Source organism: Cibotium barometz, chromosome 34 (assembly GCF_041138505.1).
Source record: "Cibotium barometz isolate CiBa-2024 chromosome 34, ASM4113850v1, whole genome shotgun sequence".
NCBI classification, from domain to species: Eukaryota; Viridiplantae; Streptophyta; class Polypodiopsida; order Cyatheales; family Cibotiaceae; genus Cibotium; species Cibotium barometz.
The window spans coordinates 32,663,242-32,672,322 of record NC_141079.1 but is presented as its reverse complement, the minus strand read 5'-3'; positions in this window follow the sequence as shown (position 1 = coordinate 32,672,322).

Here is a 9,081-nt window from a genome sequence, read left to right as displayed (position 1 = left end):
TTTGTAGTCACTTTTGGGTTGCTCTTTTCTCAAACTTAGGCACTAAGTTAGATTTTTCCACGGCTTTCCATCTGGAATCGAATGGACAGACCGAAGTCACAAATAGCACTATCCTAGATATGCTTAGAGCCTATGTTTCGCAGCAACCTAGTGTATGGGATAAGTACATACACCTACTTCAATTTGCTTATAATAATACTCCTCATACTGCTACTGGTCGAGCACCATTTGAGATTATCTATGATAGAGCTTTGCCTATTCCGGCTACTAGACTCTCCCATAAGATTAAAGCTACTGACCAATATGTTAGAGACTTTGATCGCATTTTATCTGAAGTGCGTGATTGTATTACAAGAGCTCAAGAGAAGTATACATCTTAAGCAAATTAGGAAGCGTAAAGATTTTTCATTTCAAGAAGGTGATTATGTACTTTTGAGAATTAAAAAACGGCGATTAAAGAGTGTGGAAAAATTCCCTGCAGTTAAGCTAGCGCCTAGATATTATGGGCCATTTAAAATCCTTCAAAAGATTAATGATGTGGCCTATAGACTAGAGCTTCCATCTAAATGGAATATCCATAATTCTTTTCATATCCATCTCTTGAAACCCTTTCGAGGAACACTTCCTACTCACCCAACATATGAGGAACCACCTCTTATTGAAGGAGAGGAAGAAGTCTTAGTTCCTGATGCTATCATTGATCAAGAGATAACAACAACAAGAACAGGTAATCAATACTTCAAGTATCTTTTGACTTTCAAGAATCATCCTCAAGAAGATGCTAAATGGATGCCTGAGAGATTCTTCCGAGTTTACCCTGAAATTCTTCATTCGTTTCAAACCCAGCAAATCCGCAATTGAGGACAATTGCAAACTCAAGCAAGAGGGATGTCATGAGAATATATTTTAAGTCCTCTAGAAAAATATTATTTATCCCCTCTTGAGTAATTTGGGGACGCCTAGGTTACTCTTGCATCATGCCGGCTAGGTTAATATCGTGGGTGACACCACTATAAATATTAATACGTGCGGTATATGACGTATGTTTGGGGCCATCTATGATTATTTCAGTTAGGTTCGTATGGCAAGGTGATTCTTCGGGTACTTATGTCTGGTAGTCATGAGTTGGTTATGATTTGTGCCTGTTTAATATTTGTGAGATTAATTTAATTATTAATTGGGCTTATATTTTCAGGCGATGAAGACTATGGAAATTGAAGAGTTTACTTTGGAAGAAATGTTTTGGTTCATCATATTTAATTTTTGGCAAGCATAATAGCTTGCAACCTTAGAAAATGATTTTTCCATTTTGAACTTTAAAAAAGATACATTTATAATATGGAATTTATTAAAGCCTATGACTTTACCCTAGTTCCAATATTTGATACTCTATTTTTGTAAAAGAAGAGTGCCGTGCTCTCTAAAAGCACATTTTGTATATTTTGGGGTTATGGCCTATTTTTGGTGGAAAGAAATCTAAGAAATACTCTTGTGTGGGGGAAGGCCACGCACAAGAGGGGGGAAGATTGCACCCAGCACGGTCTATTGAGCTAAGTATTTTAATTTTGTTAAGTGTTTGAATTTCAATTAATTTGATTTAGTTGAAGCTTGCAAAGCATTGGTTTTTATGGTTGAATCAATTCTTGTGAATTCTGTACTCTTCCACAATCTATCCTAGAGTAAGATTCTGGTTGCAGCATCGTTTTGAGAGAAGCAAGATACACACACACAATTACCTTACGCCAGAGCTTGAACTCCCGGAAGATCGATGAGGCCTTTCTTGCTCAGGTTTGCAGCAGTGAGCTCTCTGCACAGACCAGAGAGAAGGAGATGGGCAACTACGCTCACCACACACAATTACCTTGCGCCAGAGCTTGCCACCTGTCTTGCTATGAAACTTGCTATGCTCGCCACACACAATCTTCTCGCGCTAGAGCTTTCCACCTTTCTTGCTACACCCATGCTTGGGAGTGTGTTTTCGAAATGGAGAAGGAGGAGAATCAGATAAAAGGAGAGGTGTGCAAAAGAGGCTGTAAGAGCAGATGGAGCCATTGAGGTGAGCATGCAATTTGACTTTTGGCACAGAGCGACACCATGCATCCATAAGCAACGGGAATTTGCAAAATGGATCTCTCTACCTCAACGTCTTCCTGGAGTACATGGAGGGAGGCAGCATCGCTTTCTTATCATCGTTTGCAGCCTAATAGGAACAACGACTCTATCATAACACTATAGCAAATAAGAGGTGGCGCAAGAGTATAGAAAAGAGGAGGCATCATGGCTTCACGCTGCAGCAAGGGAAGCAGAGAGCAGTAAGGGGTGGTGGTGCAGTTGGTTATCATAGCTCTACAACAAGGGGAGGAGGCGGTTGACGATGTTACATCCTATAGAAGATTGGAGAGGGTGACAAGGTAAGCAAACGACCATTTAAAGGGTTCTTTCTAGATCATCTTCCCTCCCCAAGCGCAAGCATGTGTTCCATCCGATTTGCATAGACATGTGGTTGGAGTTGCACATGACGTGCCCACTGTGCCAACGGAGTTTGGTGAATTCTGACAAGTGGTCGGTTTTGTTCTGATGCGATGGCTCGAGAAAGGGGGTGTCAGTGTCAACACATTGCATAAAAATTTTTTCATTACATAAAAATTTTCAAAACAAAGTTTGTGATAATTGCCTTCCATGCAGGGATGAAAATCATGTAGAGTGTGGTGCTTTCTATTCCCCCCTCTCTCACACACAAATACACACACATAGGCGGGCACACACACACACAAGGCAGTTGCGTTAGTTTTTCATGAGAGTTGCTCTCTTACTCCCTCCTTTGTGTGTATCTGTGTGTGTGTGTATTTGTGTATGTGTGTGTGTGTGTATACATTTCGATGTATGTATGTATGTATATGTGTGTGTACGTGTATGTGTTTATATATATATATATATATATATATATATATATATATATATATATATATATATATAATCAATTCATCACTTGAGGCAGCACAATTGCTCACAATAGTTTGTGAAAATTGCCACTTGAAGGCAACACACCTTTACTTTGTGCAGATCACCACTTGGGGCAGCACACCTTTACTTCGTGTGCAGATTGTCACTTGGAGGCAACACACTTTCTCTGTGTAGATTGTCACTTGAGGCAACACACTTTTACTTTGTGTCGATTCGCTCTGCATGAGGCAACATGATTTTTATTTGAAATTTATAAACTGAGGATAGTTGCTCCTCAACCTCGAGTGAGGCATGTTAGGAGAATATTATTTAAATGATTATTTGAATGGTGAATGCTATATGCATATAATTCGTGTGATGGTTTTTGATAAGCAGATTAGTGGTGGTGGCAGAGCTAGCGTCGGAGTGGATGACTCTCCACCAATTTTTGTATAATTGCCATACCCATTTTGGCAATGTGCACGGCTATAAATTATTTGGACTATTTGCTTAGACTACCTCTTTAGTTTAATTTAATTGGACCATTTTAGAGTAGTCAGTTTATTTGAATCATTGTAATACTCTAACCTAGGGTTAATAATTGGATGCATGCATGAAGCATGCAACTTTCCTATTCCTAAGGAAAAAAGTAATCTTATCTTAAAATAAAATTCTCCAAAGTAGTATATTTTTACGTATGATTGAATTTAGCGAAACGGCCCATGATAGATTGTAGATTGACACTATTCCCGTAATTTTAAGTATGAACTCAACTATATTCTAGCAAAAGACTAGAGAGTTATAGGTGCTACAAGAAGTTGCAGACATGTACCTACATACAAGGAGGCAGCACAGAAAATGTCTATAGAGAGTACTTGCTTATTTTACTGTTTTTCATGTATAGTTTAATTATTTTATGAGAGAGAGAGAGAGAGAGCTCTATTAAACATGATTTGTAAGAATTGTAAGTTCCTTGGATGAAGCTTTCCTTTCTTTCCTATATTCTCTTTTCTCCTTCAATCTGATGATGTCTCCTCTCTATTAAAGAATTTGATTGTACCTGATTCCTTCATATCTTAATAAATCATTGAAATAGTCATGTCCTTTCTTTCCTATTTTCTCTTTTCTCCTTCGATCTGATGATGTCTCCTCTCTATTAAAGAATTTGATTGTACCTGATTCCTTCATATCTTAATAAATCATTGAAATAATCATGTATGAGATTGGGTTTCACATATGAGGGGCCAAATTGGACCTAATATGGTGTTTATATCTCAATGCTTTATTTTCTTACAAATTATTATTTGAATGAAAATTTGATTAATTTGATTTCAATTTGCTCCACTCTGCAACACACATGCTGAGGGGTCCACTTTGGCCCAACCTCTAGTAGTCAACCTTATGCAAATTTGACCATATCTACAGGCATCATCGCACAAAAGTTGTCTTCATAGTAACAAGGGTGCAAGGCCTAGTAAAGTTGATTTAGAGAATCGGGATGGACTAAGGACAAAGAAAAAACCCCAAAATTGAAGAAGTAGAGCGGCATGTCAGGAACCAAGTTTCCAAGATGGTGTAGGAAGCACATGTGGCGAGGTTTCGAATGCTAAAAAATCTCCCTTGCCAAGGATGGTGGTAGTAGATAGTCCGAAGGCCATTCAATTACAAAAAAGAAATAATATGAAAGAACCAGAAAGGATTCAAGTAATTGGTGGAATTTCAAGCCAATAGCAGTAAGGTATATGCAATACAATGTGGATAAGTAGAGTGAGTTCCGAAATATGATGACGCAATCCTAGAGGTCACAGTAAAATTTTGTCTAGCATCCTTATAGATGGAGGATCTAGAGTCAATGTGTTGTTAGAAGAAATGGCCCATAGATTAGGCATCAGAGATGGAGCTGTACCTTTGCTGCGTCAAAATGGTAAATCAACAAGGAGAGTTATGCTAGTAGGCATCATCCCCATAACCAACAAATGAGTGTGGTTGAATTTGAATTTATGGTATCCTTTGTGATACTCTAGGCAAAGGAAAACTCCGAAGCATGTTCGATGCTACTTGGCCGACTATGGCTACACCATGGGAAGATCCACCCACAACTGGGAAACAAACCGGCTCACCATCCGCAAAAAGGAAGAAAAAGTCAAAGAGTCTATGTTCTCGAAAGGCAAAGTGGATCCGTCGGTCCGATCACTCTATGGAGAAGGACTTAATTGGTTGGAGGGAGTGGAAGACGATGAGGTAGAGAAAAATTTATGGGAGAAGGAATTAACTAGCTAGAAGGACTTAACTGGCTAGAAGGAGTGGAAGACGATGAGGAGGCACTTAAGTCCTTCTCCACTCTATGGAGAAGGACTTAGCTGGTTGAAAGGAATAGAAGCCGATGAGGAAGAGAAAATCTTATTGGAGACTCCATATTTAGTTTCCTTATTTTAGGTGGATGTGGAACGGATTGTTTCCCAATATGTGCCAGATTTGATGGCAGTATAACCAATCCTTGGTGACATCGATGTGGTGAAGGAAGGCATACTGGTAAATCCAGAGGATAGGGTCAAGAAGGTTCTTCAAGAAACAAAACAAGTTGAAGTTTTGAAAGAGTCTGATTTCCTTGTTTGATGTGGACTGTTTCCCAATAGTCGGATGTGATGGCAATACAACCAGTCCTAATGACATCGATGGAGGAAGGCAATACAACTAGTCCTGGTGACAATGATGAAGGCATGCATACTGGTAAATCCTGAGGATACAGTCAAGTAGGTTCTTCCCTAAATAGAACAAGTTGAAGTTCTAGAAAAGATCATCGGTAATTGCCTCAGAAGAAGAGCATGAAAAGGACATGCATAAAAGTGGTGGGATAAAAGAAGATGAATTGTTCAAAATGAACTTGGGAGATGCTCAGAATCCTTGGTCCGAGTAAGTGCCAAGTTCATAGAAAAATGGAGGTAGATATTGCACGAATTGTTTGAAATGAACTTGGGAGATGATTAGAATCCTTGGAGGTCTGAGTAAGTGTAAAATAATAGAAGAATGGATGCAAAAATTGCAAGAAGTGTTGTCTGGATGTAAAGATGTGTTTAAGCTATATAGACATGAAGGGTATTGATCCTATTTTTAATCAATATAAAGTCAATCTTAAGGAAGATGCAGTTCCTTGTTGCTGACAACAGAGGTACCGAATGAATCTGAATTATGTCTGCCAAGTTAAAGAAGAGTATGATAAGCTACTGAAAAGTAGGTTTCATTTAACCCATTGACAAAACTAATTAGGTGTTTCCAATTGTCATCATCGTCAAGAAAATGGGAAGTGAGGGTATGTGTGGACTACAAGAAACTGAATGTAGCTACTATCATAGATCTCTTTCCATTACCCTCCTTTACAAATTCTCTTTTAGATGTTGGTGGTGGTCATGAAATGTCCTCATTTTTGGATGGATTTAGTGGTTACAATCAAGTGCAAGTGGCACCTAAAGACAAATAAAAACAGCTTTTGTCACAAAATGGAGCGATGTTTGCCTTGAATGTTATGACATTGGGATTGAAGAATGCACCCGCTCAAGAAATATTTTATGAATATCTCATAACATTCATGAGGGTATTCATGGATGATTTTAGTGTGTTTAGGAAGCATTCAAACCACCTTCATCATTTGACATTGTGTCTAGAGAGGTGCCAAGAAACCTGATTGAGCCTCAATCCGAAAAAATGTGCCTTTGCAATTAGCAGTGGATCCCCCAAAAGGTGATCATCATGATCAGACCTAAAGCTCCACGCAACATCAAAGAATTTGGTAGGTTTCTTGGGTAAATCAAATGGAACACAAGGTTCCTTTGTTATCTGCTGGCACATGTGGCATATTCATTGTACATACTCACCAAGAAGAATGCTCAGTACATACAGAACGATAAATGTGAGTAGACATTCCGACATCTCAAAATGATGTTAGCAGCAACACGAATACTAAAACCTCCAGATTAGGAGAGGTTATTTCATGTTATAATGGATGCATCAGATGTTGCAATTAGAAGTGCATTAATGCAGTGAACTAAAGAGGGACGATTTTGGATGTTACAATAAGAAGTGCATTAATGCAGTGAATGAAAGGAGGATAAAGTTTGCCCAATTTATTATGCGGTAGAAAAGAATTACTCTCCACAACAGAGAGAGAAGCCCTGGGCATGATTTATTCAGTTAATAAGTTCATGAATTATCTTTTGTGGGCAATTGTTTTGTTTTCCATGGTGATCACATTGGTTCATCTAGTGAGCAAGCCTAATCTCACTAGTAAAATGGCAAGATGGATGTTATTATTACAAAAGGAGTTTGAGTTTACCATAGAACATAGGTCTGGAAGTTTGCATGTAGTTACAGATTTTCTATCCCAAATAGAGTCAAGAAAACCACTGGGATGGAGTACCAAATCAATTTTTGAATGTAGAGATGTTATTCTAGATGTTCCAACCAAACACCTGGTATGATGAAATGCCAATATTCTTGGAAAATGGAGCATTTCAAGTGGAAATGACTAGAGATCACCGGAAGAGGTTGGCGCTCCATAAAGAAAGTTGCAGCACATCAAGGTGTAAGTGGAGGAAAATTTCCTAGAGAGATTATAGGCTGGAAGCTATTTCAAGCAGGATTATAGTGGGCCCACAATGTTAAAAGATGCTTGGTAGTTTGCCAAAGCCTATGACTTTTGCCACCACTTGTTAGGACAACCGAATGTTATAGACAGAATGTCGCATAATCCGAAATTTCCACTAGAAGCATTTCAAAAATGGGGATTGGGCTTTGTAGGACCTTTCAAGTCCCCAACTCAAAGAACCAAAAATAAATACATTTTGATGGTGCACAAAGTGGGTTGAAGCTAAAGCTCTCAAAGATAACAAGGTTACATTAGTAGTAAAATTCTTGTAATGAAATGGTAATGACTAGAATTGGTTGTCCAATTGAACTAGTCTCGGTGATCAATTTGGGCATTTCTTGAATGAGGTCATCAAGAGTCTCATGGTGCACAGAGTGTGGTGAAGCCAAAGCTCTCAGAGATAACAAGGCTACGTCAGTAGGCAAAGTTGTTATATGAAACGATAATGATAAGATTTAGCTATCCAATTAAAGTGGTCTTAGTGATCAAGGTGGACATTTCTTGAATGAGGTCATCAAGGGTCTCATAGAGTATCATATGATAATTCACAAAAAATCCACAGTGTATTATTCCATAGGCGAGTGGTCTGGATGAATCCACAAACCAAGTATTGCAAAAAATCTTGAAGAAGTTAGACAAATTGAGATCAAAAGTTATATTCGGCATTACGGGCATTTCGGACAACTTGTAAAGTGGCAATAGGTCATACTCCTTTTTCATAAGTGTATGGTCTAAAAGTAGTTGTGCAGATGGAATTCATCATTCCCGGTTTCTGGATAGCAGTTCATAGACTTTTTTTTGGAGGAATTAGTCATGCATTATCTTGAGCAATTGCTGGCATTAGGGGAGAAGAGACTTCAAATAGCTGGAATGTTGACTTCATCCAGAGGTGCTGAAGCTCTTTGTAGACTAGAATACAAAGTTCAATATTTTTTATGTGGGCGATCTAGTATTCAATTCCATAATGGGTCCGCATCATCTGAGTAATCTTAAGCTAAGGTGGATTGGACCTTACTAGATATGCATAAAATTTGGTATGGGCACATTTGAGCTGACATCACTACATGGTGTTCTGAAACTATAAAAGCCAATTATTGGGTTCAGATTGAAATCCTATTTTAGTAAATTACCAAAATTGGCACCTGTGTACACAATTTCTATCACACACCTGCATGACATGTGTTTGAATCCACATAGTCTACATGCATTGGGTATTGTGCAAGGCTGTTGGGTCACTAGGATTGCATCGTGGGGGGTGGCATGTGCTCTATTTATCTTAGTTGCCATCTTGCCTCAATTTGTGTGTTCCTTTAATCCATGATTCATGAATACATACCTCAATTTTTTGTTCGTTGTCCTCGTGACCTTTCTCATAGACAAGGGAACGTCTTTTTATTTTTATTTTTATTTGTTTCTTTTAATTACCACCTTGCGAGAAATAGGTTCTTGTGTGGTTACTCTCCTTTTTGAGAGAATAGATTCTTATGTCTGCCACG